The sequence below is a fragment of the Elgaria multicarinata genome, chromosome 9 (assembly GCF_023053635.1).
Source record: "Elgaria multicarinata webbii isolate HBS135686 ecotype San Diego chromosome 9, rElgMul1.1.pri, whole genome shotgun sequence".
In the NCBI taxonomy this organism is placed as follows: domain Eukaryota; kingdom Metazoa; phylum Chordata; class Lepidosauria; order Squamata; family Anguidae; genus Elgaria; species Elgaria multicarinata.
Window position 1 is genome coordinate 2,596,439 of NC_086179.1, and position 24,170 is coordinate 2,620,608.

A 24,170-nucleotide genomic window follows, 5' to 3' on the forward strand; every position below is an offset into this window, starting at 1 on the left:
CAAGTATCACCTGATGGAATCTGACCAAGTAAGAGATCTTGCAGTTGTGGTGGACAGCTCAATGAATATATCAGCCCAGTGTGTGGCTGCCTGCTGCGAAAACAGCAAACTTCATGTTAGGCATAATTAGGAAAGGAATTGAGAATAAAACTCCCAAGTTCATACTTCCCTTATACAAGTCTATGGTGCGACCACACTTCGAATACTGTGCACATTTCTGGTCACTGCACCTAAAAAGGGATATTGCAGAGTTGGAGAAAGTGCAGAAAAGGGCAACTAAAATGATCGAGGGGCTGGAGCAATTGCCCTTTGAAAACAGGTTACAACAGCTGGGATTGTTTAACTTAGGAAAAAAAAGTGAGTAAGGGGACACTTGGTAAATGTGTCCAAAGTTATCCATGGATTGGAGGAAGTGGATAAGGAGACATTTTTCTCCCTCTCTCAAAATACTCGAACCCGATCGGGTCATTCCATGAAGCTGATTGGTCGGAGATTCAGGACTCATGAAAGGAAGTACTTCTTCCCACAACGCAGTTACACTAGGGAATGTGCTATCACAAGATGTAGTGATGCCTACCAATTTGAATGGCTTTAGAGCGTGCGGGGGGGGGGTAGACAAATTCATGGAGGAGAAGGCCATCAATGGCTAATAGTCCTGAAGGTTATGTGCTACCTTTAGTATCAGAGGCAATAAGCCTGTGTGTACCAGTTGCTGAAGAACATGGGAGGAAAGGGTGGGGGGTGCAGTCCACAATGTCAGCACTTTGAGGGACGGGGAAAGAGAACATATGACTCTTTTGTATAAATGTGACCTCTTGGTACTCAACTGTTTCTCCTTCTCTGTAGTTCACAGCTGCAGCGTGTGCAAAGTCAAGTGGGTGCAGTATGCAGGCGATTGCTACCTCTTCAAAGGCAGGGAAATGAACTGGTATTCAAGCATGGGCTTCTGCAAAGATGAGTTCTCCACCCTGGCTGTCATCAAAAACCCAGGAGAGATGGTACTGGGGTTGGCTGTGTTGATGAGGATGTGGAGGATCATAGAATCATAGAATAGCAGAGTTGGAAGGGGCCTACAAGGCCATCGAGTCCAACCCCGCGCTCAATGCAGGAATCCACTCTAAAGCATCCCTGACAGATGGTTGTCCAGCTGCCTCTTGAAGGCCTCTACTGTGGGAGAGCCCACAACCTCCCTAGGGAACTGGGGAGTCATACTGCTCTAACAGTCAGGACGTTTTTCCTGATGTCCAGCTGGAATCTGGCTTCCTTTAACTTGAGCCCGTTATTCCGTGTCCTGCACTCTGGGAGGATCGAGAAGAGATCCTGGCCCTCCTTTAGTGTGAGGTTTTTTTTGCCATGTGTTGTAGAGGTGGTTTGTGAGTACCAGCGTAAGGTGTAGCCTTTAAACATTTGACTGTGTTATAGGGAGGGTTTGGACCACCATTTACCCTCTTACACCATTATAGACCGAATGTTAGGGCATGGACTGGCATCTCCGCTGGTGAAGCAATTATTTCTTCAATCCTTGCTTGAGGCGCCTATTATTATTATTATTATTATTATTATTATTATTATTATTATTCATACTTATACCCCGCTCCTCAGCCAAAAAAGGCTCTCGGAGCGGCTTACAATTAGTTAGCAAGGTTACCTTGCAAATCACCCATGTGTGTGATGCAGGAGACCACGAAGAAGAAAGTCAGGTTGCTCACCTGTAACTGTAGTTCTTCAGGTGGTCATCTGTGTATTCCCACAACCCACCCACCACCCCTGGGTTCATGGCTGTCGCAGCAGTCTCATCGAACTAAGGGAAAGTGGTGAGTTCGTGCCCGCTGGGCATGTGCACTGAGATGGTGAGGGCAGGCTGCTGCTAAAATTGGCCAGTTGTACAACCTTCCTGAATGTGGTTCTGCACAGGCATGGAGCCCATATGTGTGACTGCACTGATGACTGCTCAAAGAACTACAGTTACAGGTATGCAGGTTTGTGAACCGCCCAGAGAGCTTCGGCTATTGGGCGGTATAAAAATGTAATTAATAAATAAATAATAAGCAATCTGTTTTTGTTCAGATTGGAACACATAAGTAAACTTACTGCAGGGACCCCAGTTTTGGGGGGACTGGATGCCATAGAGTATGTAACAGGATGGTGAATGAATCCAGCCAACCTTAACCCTTAAGGAGCATGCCAGTTTGGGGTGGCGGTGGAATATCTTTTTCTTGGAGGCAGGAAATGCCAGACAGCTGTCACTTTGCATTGTAGGACTTCCTGAGGCAATCGTCATATAGATATTTTGACTTGCCCTATGGCCGCTACAAATTCCACAAATTCTGGATCGGCTTAAAGTACGATGCTGACTCCAAACAGTGGATATGGGCAGATGGAACTCTCTATGACCCTAAGCTGTAAGTCCTAACCTGATGGCAACTCTGTGAGGTGACTTCCGCACCCTCAGATGCTCCTTATCCCACTTGGCATAATAATAGCAATTACGTAGTTATTTTCATCACAAACCATTCGACATTCTTTGAACTTTGTACAGATCAGTTCAAACGGGTGTTTTTTTTTATAGGTTCCACATAGTCCCCTTGACCTGAAATCTTTTTTCATACGCTATTCATGCTGATCGTTTGAAAGTAATAGGAAGTGCAGGGGCCCAATAAGGGGGCAGTGTGCTGTAGGGATGGCATAGGTATCGATACGGGGGTTCAAGTCTGCTGAGCTTTAGGTGGCTTGTCCTCGCCCCCCACCCCGGACTCCAGCTCGCTTGTCAATGAGCTGGCTCAACTTGACCTGTGTCGAATTGTGTCAGCTTGCAGACTTCCCCTGCAGTCATCGCCATAGCTGGCCTCTGTGTGTAAGGGCCTTGCTAGACCTACCAGATAATCCGTCTGGGAGGAGGGGCGACGGCGCACTACAGCTAGCGCGCGCCATCGCCCTTTTCCAGACATCAACACGCGACAGGACAAGGTAAAGCCCCGTCGCATGCTCTGGTTTCCCCCCCACCCTTAAAGGGCCATGTGCGCAGGAGCGCACTGCCAAAACAGGTAAGTCTTTTTAAAAAATAATAAAGGGTTCCCCCCTCCCCCTGATATCCCCGCCGATGTCTGATGCCCCCCCGCCTGCTCACTCGCCCGTCCTCCCCCCATCCGCCATGGCTGTCTCCGCTCGCCAGGCCCTGTCCCCATCCTTCTTCCCCCACCCCGTCCTCGATGCCCGTCTCCGTTCTTCTCTCCCCCTCTCTCCTGCTGGGTCTGGTCTTTCCCCCGGCCCCCATCTCCCCCCCCCCCTGTGATTCTCCCCCCCCCCCCGGCCCGGGCACAGCGCTCCGGGAAAAGACATGGAAGTCGCTAGATTTTCCGCAGCCCCGGCCTTGGGCCGGGGCTGCGGAAAAGCCGGGCCAAAAGCGAATCCACTTATCCTGGGTTAAGGGAGGTCTTAGCCCGGCCTGACCCTGGAATCCCCTGTGCATCATCTGGATGCACAGGAGGGAGACCGGACCTCACACCGCGCTAACGCCTCGTCTAGCAACAGCCTAAATCTCACCTTCTCCCTCCCAGGATCCTGGAGGGAGAAAGGTAGACTAGTTCATAGCGGCCGGCAATGGCGACGGCAGTGGAAGTCCATGAGACAAACAAACTAGAGTCTGGGGGGCCAAGCCACCAAAAGCTCTGCAGATTTGACCCCCTGGACGGATTCCTACACCATCCCTACTGCACACTGGGTCGACATTTTCATCGGCTTCTCCGGCACAACCCCAAGACCTCTTTCTTGGTCAGTCACCGCTTTAAGCATATACTTAAAGTTGTTTTTTCCCCCCCTAACATGCATCACTTTAACCCATGCTTACTGTCAAGTACCCAGCTTCTGGAATGCTTTGTAGTCAAAGAGGAAAGTTGGAGTCCTAAATAATTATTTTTATTGTGCAAACTACTGCCAGAGTAATAGTGCCTCAAGTTACAACTGGAATCCACAAACAGCAGTGAAGTGCTATTAGATAGGGGTGTGCACGGACCCCCCGCTCCGCTTCACTTCCAGATCCGCCATTATCGGATCGGGCCGCTTCGCCCCGCCCCCGCTCCGCCCACTTCCGCTCCGCTCTGCTCGGAGCTCCGGATCCGGATCGGAGCTCCGTTTTTTCCCCCATAGGGTTGCATTGAAAGCTAAAAAATTATACAACTTTTTTTCTGTTCAAGTTAGAAACCTCAAACTCGGCACCATGAAAGCTTATCCACGTATCCACACGCACGCCAAGTTTCAAGCAAATCCCATCATCCCCTGATTTTTGGCGAATTTTTGAAAATCGGGCACCCCATTCAGACCCCTTGGGATAGCTCCGTCAATTTGCATGTTAGAAACCTCAAACTCGGCACCAGGACAGCTTATCCATGTGTCCACATGGACACCCAGACTCAAAGCAGTCCCATCATCCCCTGATTTTTGGGGAATTTATGAAAATCCTACACCCCTTTCCATAGCTCCGTCAATTTGCACGTTAAAAAAACCCCTCAAACTCACCACCATGACAGCTTATCCAGGGATACATACGCACGCCGAGACTCAAGGCAGTCCCATCATCCCCTGTTTTTTGGCGGGGCTTAAACCTGCAAAATTTGGAACTTCCAAAACTCCAAGTGAGCGCAGGAAGGACTTCTCCCCTGAGTCAAAGCCACACACACACAACATCCCTGCGAGGTGGGCAGGGGAGGAGGGAGGGAAGGCAGGCAGGCATGCAGCAGACATTTCTGGGGGCATAAGGAAGTGAGCCAAGGATAAGCCAGTAATGCATATAAAATGGAATAAATCAATAAATAAACAAAGGAGGGGTGGAATTAAAAGCAGCAGTGTTGCTGAATAAACAACAAGAAGAACTTTTAAAAAAAGGCTATATCTGTCTTTTACCAGTAATAGGGGGACGTGCCCGGGGGAAAGGGAAGCAGCTGCCAGTTCGACTCATGAAAGCCATTGCTTCACCAACAGCTCTGAGAAGTAAACGCTCACTTCAACTCATAATAGGCATTGCTCCACCACTAAGAGAAGTAGAATGCTCACTTCGACTCATGATAGGCATTGCTCCACCGGGTTACTCTCTTTGGAGGGCTCTGATGGCCCTCCAAGTACAGGAGAGAGTGGGGGCACGTCCACAATGAGATGCCCTAGGGGAGCTCATCCCCTTGCACCACATCTTTTCAGTTGTTCCCCAAAGTTAGGGTGGGTAGCAGTGCTGTGTTTCTATCTCTTATTATTGGCTTAGTATATGATTTCAGGTTGTGTTTGTGCATTTGGTGGGGCTACTGTTTTAAAAAACACTGGGAAAAGTCCGTTCAGATTAAGAAAGAGAAGTTTCCCAGAATCCCAGGTTACCCGTTTTGCCTATCCCCTCCTCCAACTTTGGGATCATGGGATCATGACCGGGAGCTGACTCTGCCCCTCAGCCCTTTGAAAAAGGTATTTTTCCCACCTATTTTTTAAAAAATTCTAGCGTGCGACCTGCACCACGCAGAAAGTTGAGAGTAGTCTCAAAATGACCCCATCCACGACTCTCTGAGCACAAGAATTTCCAGAACGATAGCTTAAAAAACAACCCAGTTAACCCTGATTCTTTTCCGCAATGCAATCCTATGGGCGAAAACCGCCGTTTGACCCGTGCTCTCCGTTTGTTTACCCGATTTTTAAAAAATTCTAGCACACGACCCGAACCACGCAGAGAGGTGAGAGTAGTCTCAAAATGACCCCCATCCACGACTCTCTGAGCACAAGAATTTCCAGAACGATAGCTTCAAAAACAACCCAGTTATCCCCGATTATTTCCCGCAATGCAATCCTATGGGCGAAATGTTTTCAAGATGGCGATCGGAGCGCTCCGCGGAAAGAGAAGCGCTCCGAAAATGGGCGCTTCTCTTCGCCTTGCTTCTAGGGGTCTGCGGTCCGCTTCTACTCCGCCTCTGGGTAAGGCGGAGCAGGCCAATTCGCTACTGCTTCTACGCTCCTAATCGGAGCGGAGCACATGCCTACAGATAGCTGCAATGAAACTGCTGCCAACCCTCTTTTCCAACAACCTGAGAGGCTTTCTAAAGGTGTATCTTTCCAGAGGGACCTCTTCCAGGTGGCCAGCCTTATAGAAGCCCCTATGATCTGTTGTTGCTTCTCCCACCTGACCTGATGATCTTGTGGTAGTGACTTGCTGGGCCTGTCACCAAATGTAGCGTGTTTAGTTATGCAGTTTTTCAGATAATTAGAACAATAAAACAACAGATGCAATAATAACAACTGAAACCAGCAAAGGGAAGATAGAAGAATAATCAGATCCAACCAAACTTATAAAACCATCCATTACAACCAGCAGTAGTAACATCCAGCCCGACCTGGGTAAAATGGAAAGACATCAAATTGGTGCCAGTTGGACTTTGCTAGGCAGGGTATTTCACCAATAGGGCAACACAGCTGAACAAACCCTCTCCCCCTTCTCCGTTGCAGGAATCTAGAACTTGTTCACAATGGTTGCATCTACCTCCAGAATGGAAAACTTAAATCCCAGCAATGCCATGAGGTGGCTTATATAATTTGCAAGACGAAGGTCCAATTTGGCTGGAACTGAGCAGCTGGGGAGGAAACAGAAGATGCCAGTATGATCCCAGTGATCCCAGTATGCCTCTGGAGCAGGAGCACTCCCCACCCCACCGCGCCCGCCAGATCTTGCTGCGGTGTTTGGGGCACTACCTAGACATTAGGAGTAAATAAACTTGCATTTCTCAGAAGCCATCAGTGCCCTGACAGTGCTATCTCCAGCTGCCAGCTCCTGGAATAGGGTGGGGCAACCCAGCCTCTCAACCTCTGCTGCGGGTTTTACTTTGGTTTTTTTCTGCAGCTGTTTAAAATTGGTTTAGATTATCAATTATCTTCTATTATAATTGTGTATGTTATGGTTTGAAGCTTTATTTTGTAAACTGCCTAGACTCTAGGCACCAGAAGGCTTCACATTTTCTGCTCATTAATGGCACATCAGTGGCAGCTAATGAATGAATAAACAGATAGCTTGCAGAAGGACTGTCATTCTGTGGTATTCCTTTGGATGTGTAAAGATAATGGCTCTGGTTAGCAACAAATAAATGCTATGCTTCCCTGAAAATAATACACTCATGCTATGCTTCCCTGAAAATATTACACTCATGCTATTCTCCCCTGAAAATAATACACTCATGCTATTCTCCCCGGAAAGTACACTCATGCTATTCTCCCCGGAAAGTACACTCATGCTATTCTCCCCTGAAAATACACTCATGCTATTCTCCCCTGAAAATACACTCATGTTTGGTCTTTGTATTTACCACTAGTGGCATGTAGATACTACCGTCATCTCAAGATGGAATGTCCACTCCCCACTGTCCCTCGTCCAATGAAGAACCATGCTTCCTGGCAGGGACAGGAGAGGAGAGTTCCCCCGGGCTCCTCACACTCAGAATACTAAAGGCATTTGCTGCTCAGTCATCCTTCAGCATCCTTCAGTCATCCTCAGGGGTCCTTCTCCGTGGGCCCCTGCCAAAGGAAGTGAGGCAGGTGGCTACCAGGAGGAGGGCCTTCTCTGCTGTGGCACCCCGGCTGTGGAATGAGCTCCCTAAGGAGGTTCGCTTGGCACCTACATTATACGCTTTTAGATACCAGGTGAAGACCTTTTTATTCTCCCAGTATTTTAACGGTCTATAAATAAATTTTAACTTGGTGTTTTAAATTTGTAATTTTACATTGCTACTGTTTTTATCTGGTTGGGCTTTTATATTGTATTTTATATTATGGTTTTATACTGTTGTTTTATACTTTGAATGTTTTTAATTTTTGTGAACCGCCCAGAGAGCTCCGGCTATTGGGCGGTATAGAAATGTAATAAATAAATAAATAAATGAATAAATAAATAGGACACACTCCAAATTCAGAATTACCATACATCATGAAAAAATGACCATATAAGCTACATTACATGGCCTATTGTAGGGGGGAAAGTTTGGGTGCCATTTTAAAAAATGGCGGAAGGACTGCCTTTCCCTCAAAATTAATGCCATTGTTGACCTCCAATTCCCCAAAAACCTATTGTTTAAAGCCAAAAAGCACCTTGTTATTTTGAATGCAAATTTAGAAGAGATGATTTTGCACAAATACCATTCTGCAGACAGTAACGTGAGACAAGGGTTTTTGAATGAATATGGAATGAACTTTTAAATAGCAAGAGATATTTGAATATCTGGAGTATTTGCAACTGATATGAAATTAGGGTGGCCATATGGAAAGGAGGACCGGGCTCCTGTATCTTTAACAGTTGTATTGAAAGGGGAATTTCAGCAGGTGTCATTTGTATGCATGCAGCACCTGGTGAAATTCCTTCGACATAACAACAATTAAAGCTGCAGGAGCCCTGCCCTCTTGACCAGATACAAAAGAGGGCAGAGCTCCTGCAGCTGCATGCATACAAATGACACCTGCTGAAATTCCCTTTTCTATACAACTGTTAAGATACAGGAGCCCAGTCCTCCTTTTCAAATGGTCACCTTATAAACCTCTTTCTTTTTTAACAAAGGAGCTTTTGAACTTGATTCAGAGAGAGAGAGGGAGAGGGAGAGAGAGAGAGAGAGAAGATCAATTAAATATATGCTTCTATAAAATCTGGTTAGGAGTTCTGAATATCAAAGAAATAGTCTTAAACTAAGGGGAGGTTTATTCAAGAAAGCCCTTCACAAATGCAGTCTATCTGTTTATTGCAATCCAAGATGAACGTCTATCTTCTACAGCACAGACTTGCAGATATAGGGTCTTTTTTTCCTACAGCATCCAGTTCCTATTTTCTTAAAGCCTGAAAGACAGTAAAACAGAGTCAGAAATGTTCCTGTCCTTACACATTATTTATTTCTTAATGGCAGATCTGATTACCCTGGTCCACTCAGGAAAATAATAGCAAAAAATACCCGTCTTCACTTCTCCAACCCCCACAGTGAACACGTATAGAACAAGTTGATCTTTGAGAGGCGCATACAGTACTATGGGCTTGTAAGTCCAGTTTTAAAATTCAGTTTTATATTTGGCAGGAAGCCTGCAGTTGTTTCACTGCTGCTGCAGCTGCCGCCAACAAAATCCAGCACCATGTGGTGGGTTGAAGTGTGGCCCCTATGAGGTTCCAGCCCCAGGGGGTTGAAATTAGCCACCAGAGTCCCCAAAGCTGCCCACCTCTAAGCAGTGTAAATATATCAGGTTTGGATAAATAAAACGTGAGCCCTGAAGCCGGATTAGACCAAAGGCCTCTCTAGTCCAGCTTTCTGTTTTCACAGTGCCCAAATGGATGCCTATAGGACAGGGGCAGGCAACTGAATTTGGTCCAGGGGCTAGATCGTCCCCCTGAAACCAAGCAGGTGGCCAGGATGACATCAAAGGGGTGGGCTGTTCCTCCCTCCCGAGATGTCATTGAGACTGCCTTGCTCCCCCATCTTTTTTTCTTCTTCTCTGTACAGAGAAAGGCGCAGAGAAAGCAACTTGGCACGGGAAGAGACTTGGTTCAGTCAGTCAGACATCACTCACATGCAAGTGCTGCAGGCAGGGCCGGGGCCAGACTATTTTGCGCCCTAGACAGGTGAGCTGCTTTCACCCACCCTCACCCACCCCAGTGTACCTGGGCGCTGGGCGCCATCGTGCCTGCCCAGCCGAAGCGAAGCCAGGATGCTGGGGTGGTGGTGGTGGCTTTGAAATGGCGCGCCCGGCCAGAAGCTGCTCTGGGAGAGCGACTTCTGGGCGTGCCGTTCCTGGCTTTGCTTCAGCTGGGTGGGCGCCCAGACGAAGCAAAGCCAGGACGCTGGAGCGAGTGGCTGGGTGTGGCTTCACTTCGGCTGGGTGGGCGCCCAGCCGAAGCGAAGCCAGGACACTGGGGCAGGCGGGCGGTGCGCCCAGAAGCCGCCCTCTCGGAGCCGCTGTGGGAGAGCGGCTTCCGGGTGCGGCGTTCGGCGCCCCCTTACCTTGGCACTCTAGGCTGCCGCCTGAGTGGCCTCTATGGTAGCATCGGCCCTGGCCGCAGGAAGGGACTCAGCTGGGAATTGAGGGAATCCTTTTTGTTATCTCCAACCACACATCAGAGATAACTTGGGATTTCACTCCCCAGCCCAGGGGCATAGGGTGGGGCGATGGAGGTTGCCCAACCCTCTGTGGGTCAGACTGGGGAATCCTGCAGGCTGGGCCAGAGGCTGTCCTCCCATGATATAGGAAGCCTGCAACTAGGACTAGGGTTGAAGTAATACACACACACACAGAGGCCAACCACTGATTCTCCCCACCACCAAATACAGCTACTAGTAAGGTAGAGAGCATGAGTCAAACATCTTCCAAGACCCCATTCTCAGGGCACCCGCATAGAATCATAGAATAGCAGAGTTGGAAGGGGCTTACAAGGCTATCGAGTCCAACCCCCTGCTCAAGGCAGGAATCCTCCTCAAAGCATCCCTGACAGATGATTGTCCAGCTGCCTCTTGAAGGCCTCTAGTGTGGGAGAGCCCACCACCTCCCTAGGTCACTGTGATCCTCCATGTGCCCCTGCTAAATGAGGTGAGGTGGATGGCCACTAAGGAGAGGGCTTTTTAAGTGATGGCATCCCAGTTGCAGAATGCCTTCCCCAGAGAGGGCTCACCTGGAGCCTACATTGTGGCCTTTACAGCACCTGGTCAGGACTTTTTTAAAAAATATTTTTTAAAGATCCCAGGCTTCTTAAACCTTCAATTTTGTTTTTAAAGGTTTTGTTATAATTTTAGATCTTTACCCTGCTGTTGGTTTTTTACTCTGGTTTTATTTTGCTTTAAATGATTACAGGTTTTACATTACGTTTTTATCATGTTGTATTTTAAGGTTTTAATTTTTTGTGAAATGGCCAGAGAGCTTTGGCTATTGGTAGTATAGAAATTTAATAAATAAATAATATATCTAGCACTTCAGCATTTGAACTCAGGTTGTCAATGGCCAGACTTACACCAAGCAGGATATGACACTTTGAAAACAGTTTGAATACTGTCTTTGGCGTGTATCCTGGGCCCCAACAGTTGTCACTACTGCTATAAACCATTTTAAAGCAGTAGTATAGATCCTTCCTCAGGGCCTTGCTAGACCTACCTGATAATCTGGTGGGGAGTCAGGGTGAGGCCACGCTGCAGCTAGCGCGGGCCGTCGCCCCTAGCTAGACGTAACATGCGACGGGATAAGGGAAAGCCCCGTTGCGTCCTCCATTGTTTTTTATTTATTTTTTATTAAAGGGCCATGTGTGCAGGAGCACACCAACGGAAAGATAAGGCTTTATAAAAAATAAATAAAGGGTTCCCCGCTCCCCCTGCACCGATTTCCCCCCCGCACAATGTCTGATGCCCCCCCCGCCCGCTTGCTCGCCCGTCCGCCCCCCGCTCCCTCGCCCGTCCCTGATCTCCTTGCCCTGGCCCCGTTATTCTCCCCCTCTGACCGCCATGTCTAATGCCCCCCCTGCCCGCCAGCCCGCTCACCATGCCCGCCCGATCACCACCACCCCCGCCATGTCTGATGCCCTCTCTGCGCCCGTCCCCATCCGTGATCTCCCCCCCCGGCTCCGATCTTCCCCCCCATCTCTCCTGCCGGGTCCGCTCTTTCCCCCCCCCGGCCCCCATCTCCCCCCCCGTGATTTCCCCCCTCCCCCGGCCTGATGGGCACAGCGCTCCTATGGAGTGCTGTGCGCAGTGTGTGGCTTCTCCCGGCTACTCACAAGTAAGCGAGCAGCCGGGAAAAGCCACAGAAGTAGCTAGACCTTCCGCAGCCCTGGGCTCAGCCCGGGGCTGCGGAAAAACGGGGCCACAAGCGGATCCGGTTATCCTGGGTCAAGGGAGGATTTAGCCCGGCCTGATCCCGGGATCCCCTGTGCGTCGTCTGCACGCACAGCAGGGAGCCCGGGCCTCACACCGGGCTAAGTCCTCATCTAGCAATGGCCTCTGTGACTCCTTACCTTTGTTACCTAACAGGAAGGCACAGGAGCCTTTTGATTCAATATCCTCAGCGTCGTCCCAAGGTTGGAAGTTGAATGGATTTGAATCAGTCCATTTCCACTGTTTCGTCTGAGACCATACACGCAAAGAAGAAGAAAATCAAGCCTGGCATACTAAATGTGCATACAATTCTACCCTTAATAGAATCATAGAATTATAGAATAGCAGAGCTGGAAGGGGCCTACAAGGCCATCCAGTCCAACCCCCTGCTCAAGGCAGGAATCCACCCTAAAGCATCCCTGGCAGATGGTTGTCCAGCTGCCTCTTGAAGGCCTCTAGTGTGGGAGAGCCCACCACCTCCCTAGGTAACTGGTTCCATTGTCGTACTGCTCTAACAGTCAGGAAGGTTTTCCTGGTGTCCAGCCGGAATCTGGCTTCCTGTAATTGAGCCCGTTATTCCGTGTCCTGCACTCTGGGAGGATCGAGAAGAGATCCTGGCCCTCCTCTGTGTGACAACCTTTTAAGTATTTGACGAGCGCTATCATGTCTCAATAGACTCTATCCTTCTTCAGACCTTCATCAAAAAGGCATGAAGAGGGCAGCAATCCAATGTCCCCATCCCTGATGGAGACTTTTGCATGTTGGCAGCAGGACTGTCCATTGTGGATGCTAAATGTGTTTGTCGTAATCCACCTTGTCCTCTTCGCACATTCACTAGGAAGAGGCCTTATGGCTCCACACTGCCATCTACGTCTACAGAATGTGTTACCAAAGATTTCGTTCAGGCTTTTTCTTTCCACCTCTTCCTGCCTCTTCATCCGACTATCTGCTTTGTCCTATCACCTGATGGCTTCCTCATTCACAGGTGCACTCCTTTCTTTAGGTTGGTTCTGGAGCACTGGGTTCTGGGGAAAGCAGAGAAGCAAGGGCTCAGCACTCACCCTGTAAGGGTCCTCCAATCCGATCCAAACACTTTCCACGTCTGGGAAACTGAATTTTATAAAACTAACGATGAAGTCCAATTCCGCATCCGTACTGAAGGAGAGAAGATGGCCACCCTCACCACGGATCAAACATGCAGCCTGAATGAGAGATCACGGACAATATGTGATTTTATTGTACTGTTCTTTGTTGTTGGTTGTTTTTTTAAATGATTGCATGCTTCCTGGGGAGGGATTACTCTCAAGTGTGGCTTATGAAGAATGGTGATTAATGAATTAAAGCCTTGGACTCCGGGATCAGAAGCAGTTGCTGAGTAACACGGATGGGAGGGTGCTGTTGTACCATGTCCTCACGGCTGGGCGGGGGGGTGGGCAGTGGGGCCAGTTGGCATGGGCCTACGATTTTGAGGGGCCTACTCCAAGTCCCCCTGGGCAAAGTGGCTAAATTTTTCTCTTGTTGATGATGAATTTGCCCAAAGAAAAGCATGCAAAGCATTTCCGAATGTGAAGAGGTGATGTCTTATATACCTCTTGAGTAAAAGTGCTTGCCATTACCTTTTTTATAAATCGTTCTAGTTCATTAGAACTGATTAAAAAATACTTAATGAGCAGTTTGAAATAGGGCCTATATTTCCTATCTGGCCCGGGCCTATGACCCGGCCCTGCATGTCCTGCTCGTGTTTCCCTGGTCGACAGCTGGTTGGACACCGTGTGAACAGAGTGCTGGACTAGATGGAGCCCTGCTCTGATCCAGCCTCAGGGCCCTTCTTATCTTCTTAACCAAATCCACGAAGCTGCATACAATAGTATTAGGGATGGATGAACTCTCCTGCACCCACACCACTCACCAGACCTGCTGCCCTCAAGCCATCATTTTGCGCAAAATGGCAACTAAGCTATTCACATGGCTATTTAGCGCAAACTGCCAGCCGAAAGTAACCCTGCAGATCAGTTGCCAAGGCCCCAAAGAATAGTCACCCTGCAGGTAGCACCAGAGCCACTGTAGGACAGTGAGTAGCCGGGAGAAGCCGCGCACTGAGCGCTGTGCCCATCGGGCGGGGGGGGGGGGGGGCGGAGCAGGTGGACATGGTGAGTGAGGGGGCGGGCGAGCAAGGGGGCGAGCAGGATAGCGAGGGGCGAGCAGGGGGCGTCAAACATTGTGGGGGGAGGAATCAGGGGCAAGGGGGAGCAGGGAACCTTTTTTAAAAAAAATACCTACCTTTTCGTTGGTGCGTTCCTGCACACATGGCCCCTTTAACTTTTTTAAAAAAATGGCTGACGCGACGGGGCTTCCCTTTCCCCGTCACGTCTGACGTCTAGTTAGGGGCAATGGCCTGCGCTAGCTGCAGCACGGCTTCGCCCCGACTCCCCACCGGATTATCAGGTAGGTCTAGCAAGGCCCCAAGAGTGCTTGCAGTTGTCCCTCCACAACCGTCAAGTACCTTCCCCAAGAAAAGGGTATTTGCAACTGGGCAGTAGTTGTCAAATGCCATGTGGTTCAGACCAAGCTTTTTCATTAGTGGTCGTACTACTGCCTCCTTAAGGGCAGCAGGGACCAGCCCTTCATGCAGAGATGAGTTCACCGCTTCCTGGACCCACGCAGTCGTACTGCCCCTTGGCTAGCTCTTATTAGCCAGGAAGGGCAAGGGGGTTGGATTCGATGACCTTGTAGGCTCCTTCCAACTCTGCTCTTCTAAGAGGGCACATACTCAATTGCATTGAATGAAGGGAGAGCTGCTTAAACTACAGCTGACTGCAGAGGATGGGAGATTGTGGGACGTGGTTAATGGGTGTTGCCCATAGCGCCTGTCCTAAGGCCCAAGAAATACTTCTTACCTCAGCCTCGGCCCAGTGCACTGGGGTGTTAAAGATTCCAATGCATTGATCGTTATATCTCCTCCAGTTCTTGGGGCAATTTGCAGCTTTAGTGCCTGCCCAAGAAAGAGGAGTGAATGGCCAGAGATTACAATGGTTTTTTTATTTATTCAAAATTATTATTATTATTATTATTATTATTATTATTATTATTATTATCATTATCATTACTATTTTTTATTGATTTTCAAGTAAGGACAAATGCAATAAACACACAGAGTAAAAGAAAACACTCAACAACAATATAAATGTTCCCACAGCCCCACTATAAAAAAGCATGGGTGTTCATTCCTTCAATAAGCAAAAAGATGCAGGTTAAGTTAGAACCTCTGACCAAAAGGATTCCTGAGTCATTGGGGGTCTAGGTTCGCCAGGATTCATATTAATAAATGTGATTTAAAATAATTTTTAAGCTACATTTAATGGTAGAACTCTGTTTAACATACACACACGGAGTAAGGAGCACGGAGAAGTGGTGAAGCCAAGGAAGTGGCAGAAGCAGCCTACCTAGACCACTAGAGGATGACATTTTGAGTTTATGCAGCTGAACTGGATCTTGGAATTTAATGGCTGTTCCAAAAAAGGGTAAAAAAATGGAGGCATCTGACTGTAAATCATGTGGCCACATGGTTACTTGGATAAATTTCATTCTCATGTTTTACACCATTTGCTGGTGTGTACAGAAAATTAGTTTTTCTAACCCAGTGCCAATGGAATGGCAACTTCTCCTCATAGTATCTCTCACGTCAAATCTCTCGCGTCCGCACCACCTTCGTGAACAACTGGCTACGAAGGTGATGCCGACGTGAGAGATTCGGGTTCTAGGATCACGGGCTACGCTACTTGAAAGATGGTCTGCTGGCAAGGTAACGGTTTTACCTCACAAGGGCTGGGAAGAACGTGTTTGGCCACAGCATGAAGAACTTCATCAGGAGGGCTTTAAACTGAATCCTACGATGAAGGGAGACGTAAACTTCAAAGCAACAATGGATGAAGGCTCAAGCACCATGAAGAGCTCTAATAGCACCCCAAAATAAACGTCACAATAATGTAGGAAAGACGCCAGACACATGGTCTTCAATGTCTATATACTAATGCCCAGAGCATGGGAAACAAACAGAATGAACTTGAACTCTTATTACATGAAGGCAAATACGACTTGATAGGTATAACTGAAACTTGGTGGGATGACTCCCATGACTGGAATATAGCAACTGAGGGATATAACTTGTTCAAAAAGAACAGAAGAAATAGAAAGGGAGGCGGAGTTGCACTATATGTTAAAAATACCTATCCCTGCACAGAAATACAGGCGGATGAGACTGGGAGCCCTGTCGAGAGCGTATGGATTAAAATAAATGGGGCACGGAATAAAAAGAATATGATAATCAGAGTCTACTACCGACCACCCAATCAAGGAGAAGACGAGGACGAAACTTTTGAGAAACAAATTGCCAGTGTTTCAAGGAAGTGTGATGTACTAGTGATGGGGGACTTCAATTACCCCCATATCTGTTGGGAGACAAATTCTGTCAAAAGTGACCCTTCCAAGAAATTCCTGACAGAAAGTGGAGGAAGGAATTAGAGGATCGGCAATCCTTGACTTGATATTGACTTAGTGGATAAAGTGGCAGGTACAGGAACTCTGGGGGAAAGTGACCACGTCATAATTGAATTCTTGATATTAAAGGAAGCAAAAGCTGAGTGTAGCCATACATGTACTCTGGATTTTAGGGAAGCTGATTTTAATAAACGCAGAACTATGATAAGTAAGGTCCTGTGGCAAGTGGTCCTAATGAGAAAAGGAGTCTCTGGGCCCTTCCAGACGTCATACTGAAGACGCATGCATGCGCCGCCAGTACGACCCCAAAACGATAGTGCAGACAGCAGCCAGAAGAGACAGAGGCGGCAGCGGCTGGGGAATCTGGGCGCGTCCTTGCCGCCGCCGCCTCCCCGCCGGCCTCCTGCTGCCGGGGTAAGAGCGACCCGGGTCGGAGAGCTCGAGCTCTCCGACCCGGGTCGCTCTTACCCCTGCAGCAGGAGGCCGGCGGGGAGGCGGTGGCGGCGGCGGCGGCAAAGACGCGCCCGGATTCCCCAGCCACCTCCTCCTCCTCCGTCTCTTCTGGCTGCTGTCTGCACTATCGTTTTGGGGTCATACTGGCGGCGCATGCATGCGTCTTCAGTACAACGTCTGGAAGGGCCCCAAGATGGGTGGGAGTTTTTGAAAAAGGAAATCTTAAAGGCACAATTGCAACCAATCCCAACAAGGAGAAAAGTTAGAAGACAGCAGAAGACACCAATGTGGTTCCACGAAAAGCTTAGAGATGACCTGAAAACAAAAAAGGACACATATAGGAAGTGCAGGAAGGGAAGGCTACAAAAGGAGAGTACGGACAGGTAGCACAGAAGTACAGGAATGGCATCAGGAAGGCTAAAGCTGAGAATGAGCTGACTTTAGTGAGGGATGCTAAAAGCAATAAAAAATCTAACGTTGGGCTAATGCCGTACCTATCTTCAAAAAGGGCAAAAAGAAAGGACCTGGGAACTACAAACCAGTTAGTCCGACATCCATCCCTGGGACAATTTTGGAGCAGATTATAAAGAAGTCAGTCTGTAAGCACCTTGAAAACAATGCAGTGATTACTAGAAGCCAGCATGGATTTGTCAAGAACAAAAACCTGTCAGACTAATTTGATCTCATTTTTTGATAGGATAACCTCCCTTGCGGACCATGGGAATGCTGTGGACGTCATATATCTTGACTTCAGCAAAGCTTTTGACAGAGTGCCCCATAACATTCTGATCAACAAACTAGCTAAAAGTGGGCTAGATGGAACAACTATTAGGTGGATTCACAGTTGGCTACAGAATCGGACTCAAAGAGTACTTATCAATGGAACCTTCTCAAACTGGGGAGAGGCAACGAGTGGGGTGCCGCAGGGCTCAGTCCTGGGCCCAGTGCTCTTCAACATTTTTATTAATGATTTGGACGAGGAGGTGCAGGGAACGCTGATCAAATTTGCAGATGACACCAAATTGGGTGGGATAGCTAATACCCTGGAAGACAGAAGCAAACTTCAAAGTGATCTTGATAGCCTGGAGCCCTGGGATGAAAACAACAGAATGAAATTTAATATGCCAAGTTTTACACCTAGGAAAAAGAAACCAAATGCACAGTTACAGGATGAGAGATACTTGGCTCAGCAATACTACAAACGAGAAGGGTCTTGGAATTGTTGTAGATCGCAAGCTGAATAGGAGCCAACAGTGTGATATGGCTGCAAGAAAGGCAAATGCTATTTTGGGCTGCATTAATAGAAGTATAGCTTCCAAATCACGTGAGGTTCTGGTTCCTCTCTATTTGGCCCTGGTTAGGCCTCATCTAGAGTATTGCGTCCAGTTCTGGGCTCCACAATTCAAGAAGGACGCAGACAAGCAGGAGCGTGTTCAGAGGAGGACAACCAAGATGATCAAGGGTCTGGAAACAAAGCCCTATGAAGAGAGACTGAAGAACTGGGCATGTTTAGCCTGGAGAAGATTGAGGGAAGACATGATAGCACCCTTCAAATACTTAAAAGTTGTCACACAGAGGAGGGCCAGGATCTCTTCTCAATCCTCCCAGAGGGCAGGACACGGAATAACGGGCTCAAGTTAAAGGAAGCCAGATTCCAGCTGGACATCAGGAAAAACTTCCTGACTGTTAGAGCAGTATGACAATGGAATCAGTTCCCTAGGGAGGTTGTGGGCTCTCCCACACTAGAGGCCTTCAAGAGGCAGCTGGACAACCATCTGTCGGGGATGCTTTAGGGTGGATTCCTGCATTGAGCAGGGGTTGGACTCGATGGCCTTATAGGCCCCTTCCAACTCTGCTATTCTATGTATCTATGATTCTATGAAATATGCACATGTGCTCTTGCAGTCATGCTGAAATCCTCCCATCCACCAAATTTGTACTTTCATGCTTTAGCATTCAGAAAGAAATAACCATTTTCAATCGGTAAAAAAACATTTTTTTGGGGGGGCTTTCCAATTAGGAAAAATGCACACTGAAAAAATTGGAAATGTGCATATATATTTTTCTGATCGAAAAAGAAAGATGTTCATGTTTGGGAATGCAAACTAGTTGTAGCGAGCTTCAAAGAAAAATTTGGAGAACCTCAACAAGCCTGGACCTCGCATGTTCGTCCATCCCTAGAATCATATTTAGTTGAAGGAGGGGTGGATGGATTCACCTGAGACCAGCTTCATTGGGTGCCCACCAAGCTGCCACCCCCACCCACCCCCACTTATGGCATGGCAAGCAGTCTATGAAGCCACAGGGGCACCCACCCTCATCCAGAACCTCCATCATGTGCATCAATGGTGGCTCCAGAAATTGCATATTTCCAAAGTTGCATCAATCACGTCCATAAGGCCCCATTTATGCAACATTAAAGGCATGAATGCTCCAAACCCTGCTGTTTACATCCCTCCATTGTGAGAATCAGCTGTACATTTCTACTCAATGCTTTCTGCTGTGTAACCAGCTATTGATCCATAAAAGGACCTCTCCTCTTATTCCATGACTGCTGAATTTGCTGAGTAGTCTTTGATATCGAAATCCTTTTGCCTCACTTATGTCCACATGTTTATTGACACTCTCAAAGAACTCTAAATTGTTAGTGAGACATTACTTTGCTATTTTAAGTAATGGCGAGTAAACTCTGAGGATCCCAGCAGGGACTCACCTTGCAAAAAGAAGTTAGTGACCAAAAGGGAGAGGAAGAATAAGTTAATTATCCCCATCTACATGTTTGGAGAGAGAAAAAAAGATAAGAAATGATCAATAGTGCCATAACTGTTTCCTTTGGGACATTTTCCCCATTCTTAGTAGAAAGTAGCATATTGATGCAACTTAGAAAGATTTGCTTAAAACATTTGCTTTGTTTTAAACAAGAAACAAGTCTATATATACCCTTCATCTGTGGAAAGCATCAACAAGGGCATAAGAGAGGGGACACACCTTGTAGCAACTGCAACTCCTGATTGTGTATATGACATTGGTGTGCCACAAGTGATGATTAGCAAAGGTGGTACAAGCTTTAATTAGTACTTAATCTACTGTTTAATTTATTAAAGTCTAATAAAATTGCATTGAGAGATTGATTTTTGTGAAGTCCACTTGTCAACCTAGATGTCGGCCAGTGATTAACACTTAGTTTACTGTTTAATTTATTAAAGTCTGATAAATTAAACATTAAACTGTGGCCTCAGCTAGACCTACCTGTTATTGCACGACGGAGGGGTGAAGATCTTGTGATGTGTTTATCACGAAATCCCCCCTCTGTTTACACGCAGCGTGCGACGGCCTCGGAAGGAGAGGATGTTGCGAGCGCCATTTTCTTTTTTAAAGACAACAGAAGATGCGCTCAAAGGTAGGGATTTTTTAAATATATATATTTTATCCACTCACCCCACCCCACCCCTGATGGGCGCAGAACTCCTGAGGTGCAAAGTTCCCGGCTCCTCTAAAGCCAGTTTGAAATGGGTCTGGAATATCCTACTCTAAAGCTGGTTTGAAATGGGTCTAGAAAGTCTGTGCCATCCAAGACTACTTGGACTTGGTGGGCAACCACTCTCTCGATCACCTTACCCAAAAATGGAAGATTTGATTTTGGTCTATAGTTATTAAGGTCCAGGGGGTCCAGGGAGGGCTTTTTTAGAAACGGCCATACCACCGCTTCTTTTAAACATGATGGAAAACTCCCCTCCCTAAGAGATGCATTAATAATACGTTGTAATTATAATCTAACTGCATCTCCTCCCTGGGTGACCAACCAAGAAGGACAGGGATCAAGAGGGCGAGTCGTCCCTATGAATTGCCTATGAAATTCCCAAAGGTAGTCAGAGCTAACTCCCCATCTGTGCTCATTGTTCAGATATTTTATTTCTTAAGGAAATATCTCCATGTTCCAAAGGGCATAAGCAAGTTTTAGATTTTAAAAATATATAATATTAGGCTATTAACTCATTTACATAACTGAAGATACAACATGTATTAATGTATTTCCTGGGGCTGACATAATTGAGAACTTAGAGATCTTTACATTCTGCCATCCCAATGTTCACATATCACCTGCAGAGCAGACAAAGATGCAGAAAATCGCACAAGGTCCTGTTTCCCCTCTATTCGGCCCTGGTTAGGCCTCATCTTGAGTATTGCGTTGAGTTCTGGGCACCACAATTCAAAAAGGATGCAGACAAGCTGGAGCGTGTTCAGAGGAGGGCAACCAGGATGATCAGGGGTCCGGAAACAAAGCCCTATGAGAAGAGACTGAAAGAACTGGGCACGTTTAGCCGGGAGAAGAGAAGGTTGAGGGGAGACATGAGAGCACTCTTCAAGTACTTAAAAGGTTGTCACACAGAGGTGGGCCAGGATCTCTTCTCGATCCTCCCAGAGTGCAGGACGTGGAATAACAGGCTCAAGTTACAGGAAGCCAGATTCCGGCTGGACATCAGGAAAAACTTCCTGACTGTTAGAGCAGTACGACAATGGAATCAGTTACCTAGGGAGGTTGTGGGCTCTCCCACCCTAGGGGCCTTCAAGAGGCAGCTGGACAACCATCTGTCAGGGATGCTTTAGGGTGGATTCCTGCCTTGAGCAGGGGGTTGGACTCAGCGGCCTCATAGCCTCCTTCCACGTCTACGATTGTATGATTCTAAGTCTATTGTGAGTACGGATGGGCAATTGGTCATTTTTGGTTTCTTCCCCAGTCAAGTTATTTGGCAACTAAGGCAGAAAATCCCACAAGGACCACCACCCTAGCAGTAAAATCACTGGCCTCCAGCTCTTTGCGGCTGCCACCTTCCATTTTTAATTCCCCAGACTACCCGGAGAAAGACTTTCTTCCTTTCATGGTAGCAACTAAGGCAGCCTGCCTTCCCCCCTCTAAAATGCTCCTTTGGAAGAGTCTTATGTCATGATTTTTGTGAACCGCCCAGGGAGCTTCGTCTATTGGGCAGTATAAAAATGCAATAAAGAAATAAATGATGTAACAGCATTAAAGGCATTCTGGGGAATTAAAAATGGGAGCTGGATCTTATGCCCCTACACCCTCAAAATTCACCCCAAACACTGAAAATATTCAAACTGCCCCCCTCACCTTTGTTAGGGTGACCATATGAAAAGGAGGACAGGGCTTCTGTAGCTTTAACAGTTGTATTGAAAAGGGAATTTCAGCAGGTGTCATTTGTAGCCTGGCGCCTACACTGTACTGCTTTCGTCGCCAGCTGAAGACCTTTTTATTCTCTCAGTATTTTAACAATTAATTTTAACTTAAATTTAAATTTTACTGTTTTAACTCTGTATTTTAATCTTATATCAATTTTGCTGTGTGGTTTTATCCTGGTGGTGCTTTTTATACTGTATTTTGTAATTCTGCTTTTAACCTGTTGGTTGTTTTATTGTGGTTTTAATTTTTGTGAACCGCCCAGAGAGCTTCGGCTATTGGGCGGTATAAAAATGTAATAAATAAATAAATTGTATATATGGGAAACCTGGTGAAATTTCCTCTTCATCACAGCAGTTAAAGCTGCAGGTGCCCTGCCCGCTTTTAAATCCGATCACTCTAGTATAGCTCCTACAGCTTTACCTGTTGTGATGAAGAGGAAATTTCACCAGGTGCTGCCTACATACAAATGACACCTGCTGAAATTTCCTTCTCTATGCAACTGTTAAAGATACAGGAGCCCCAGTCCTCCTTTCCATATGGTCACCCTACCTTTGTGGCCTGCTAATGGGGCTGTGAAGGGGGGGCATTTTTGCTCAGCATTACATCAAACATGTTCTCCTAGTTCATTAGGTAAAAATAAATAAATTCAAATCTACATTCTCCTAATGTACGTATGATTAGGAAACCCACAGCTAATGATTCAGTTAAATATCCATTGAAGGTAAAAAAACATGTTACATAGAGCTGAGTTTGGCATATTAAATATGTAATGTTGTTGTCTTAAAGTTCACCCTCGATGCTTAATTATTTTTGAGAACTAGCCTCCCCCAACACATTCAACTCAAGCAACATTGTGTTTAGATATTGCAATGGGGGCGTAGCCCTCCCCTTCAGAGTGGCTGCTGTCCCGGAGCGTCTCTCAAAGGACTGGCAAAGTCAAAGAGACCAAACTGTAAAGCTTTACTCACTTCTTTGTCAGTATGTCTACCTCTGATAAGCTTCTCTGCAGTGATGGTAACTTTGTTCCTTCTTAGCAGGACCTGAAATCCTCCTAGTCCATTTATAGTCTAACCGGAGGCAGAGAGCATGTGCAGGTGACAATGACATCAAACAGATTTACTCAACCTAAAAGGACACGAAGTTTATTTCCATTGGAAAGTTCCAGGGGTGCGCAGTTACCTGGATATCAGGAAGTTGATCAACTTCTAAGTGGGATGGGGATAGAGAATAATGCTCTGTACTATGTTCTTTTTATTGTAAAGTGAACTTACCTAAGAGATTGCCAGAAGATATAGTTTAGGGAAGGGTATGTTGTTCAGTGTCACAGCCAGAGGTCCCAGGTTCAACCCTTGGCATCTCCAGGTAGGGCTGGGGAAATTGCTCCTTAATCTCTGGACGGCCCATTGCCAGTCATCATCGACCACACTGAACTAGAGGGACCAATGTTCTAAGACAGTGCCGTGTGTATATTTGTATGACCAGCAGCTGAGAATATTGTACAGAACATAAGAAGAGTCCTTCTGGAAACAAAGCCCTATGAGGAGAGACTGAAAGAACTGGGCATGTTGAGCCTGGAGAAGAGAACCTCTGGGCGGTTCACAAAAATTAAATACTTAAAAGGTTGTCACACAGAGGAGGGCCAGGACCTCTTCTCGATCCTCCCAGAGTGCAGGACACGGAATAACGGGCTCAAGTTAAAGGAAGCCAGATTCCAGCTGGACATCAGGAAAAACTGCCTGACTGTTAGAGCAGTACAGCAATGGAATCAGTTCCCTAGGGAGGTTGTGGGCTCTCCCACCCTAGAGACCTTCAAGAGGCAGCTGGACAACCACCTGTCAGGGATGCTTTAGAGTGGATTCCTGCATTGAGCAGGGGGTTGGACTAGATGGCCTTGTAGGACCCTTCCAACTCTGCTATTCTATGATTCTATGATTCTATAAGTCTGGTCTGATAACAGAGCCAGAGGGAGGTGTGGGGGGAAAGAGCCCACGCCCATCACAGTACCACAACCAATGAACTGGAGGAGGAAGGAGAAGGGGCGGGGTGGATTGGAAGAGCAAACAAGTGAAAACCCTCATGAAAGGGACCATGTGCAGCGCTTATGAAACGGAGGTAAAAAATGCAGACAAACCAGGGGGGGGGGAAATAAGTGTGATGGAGCTCTTTGTCTCTTTTTCAAG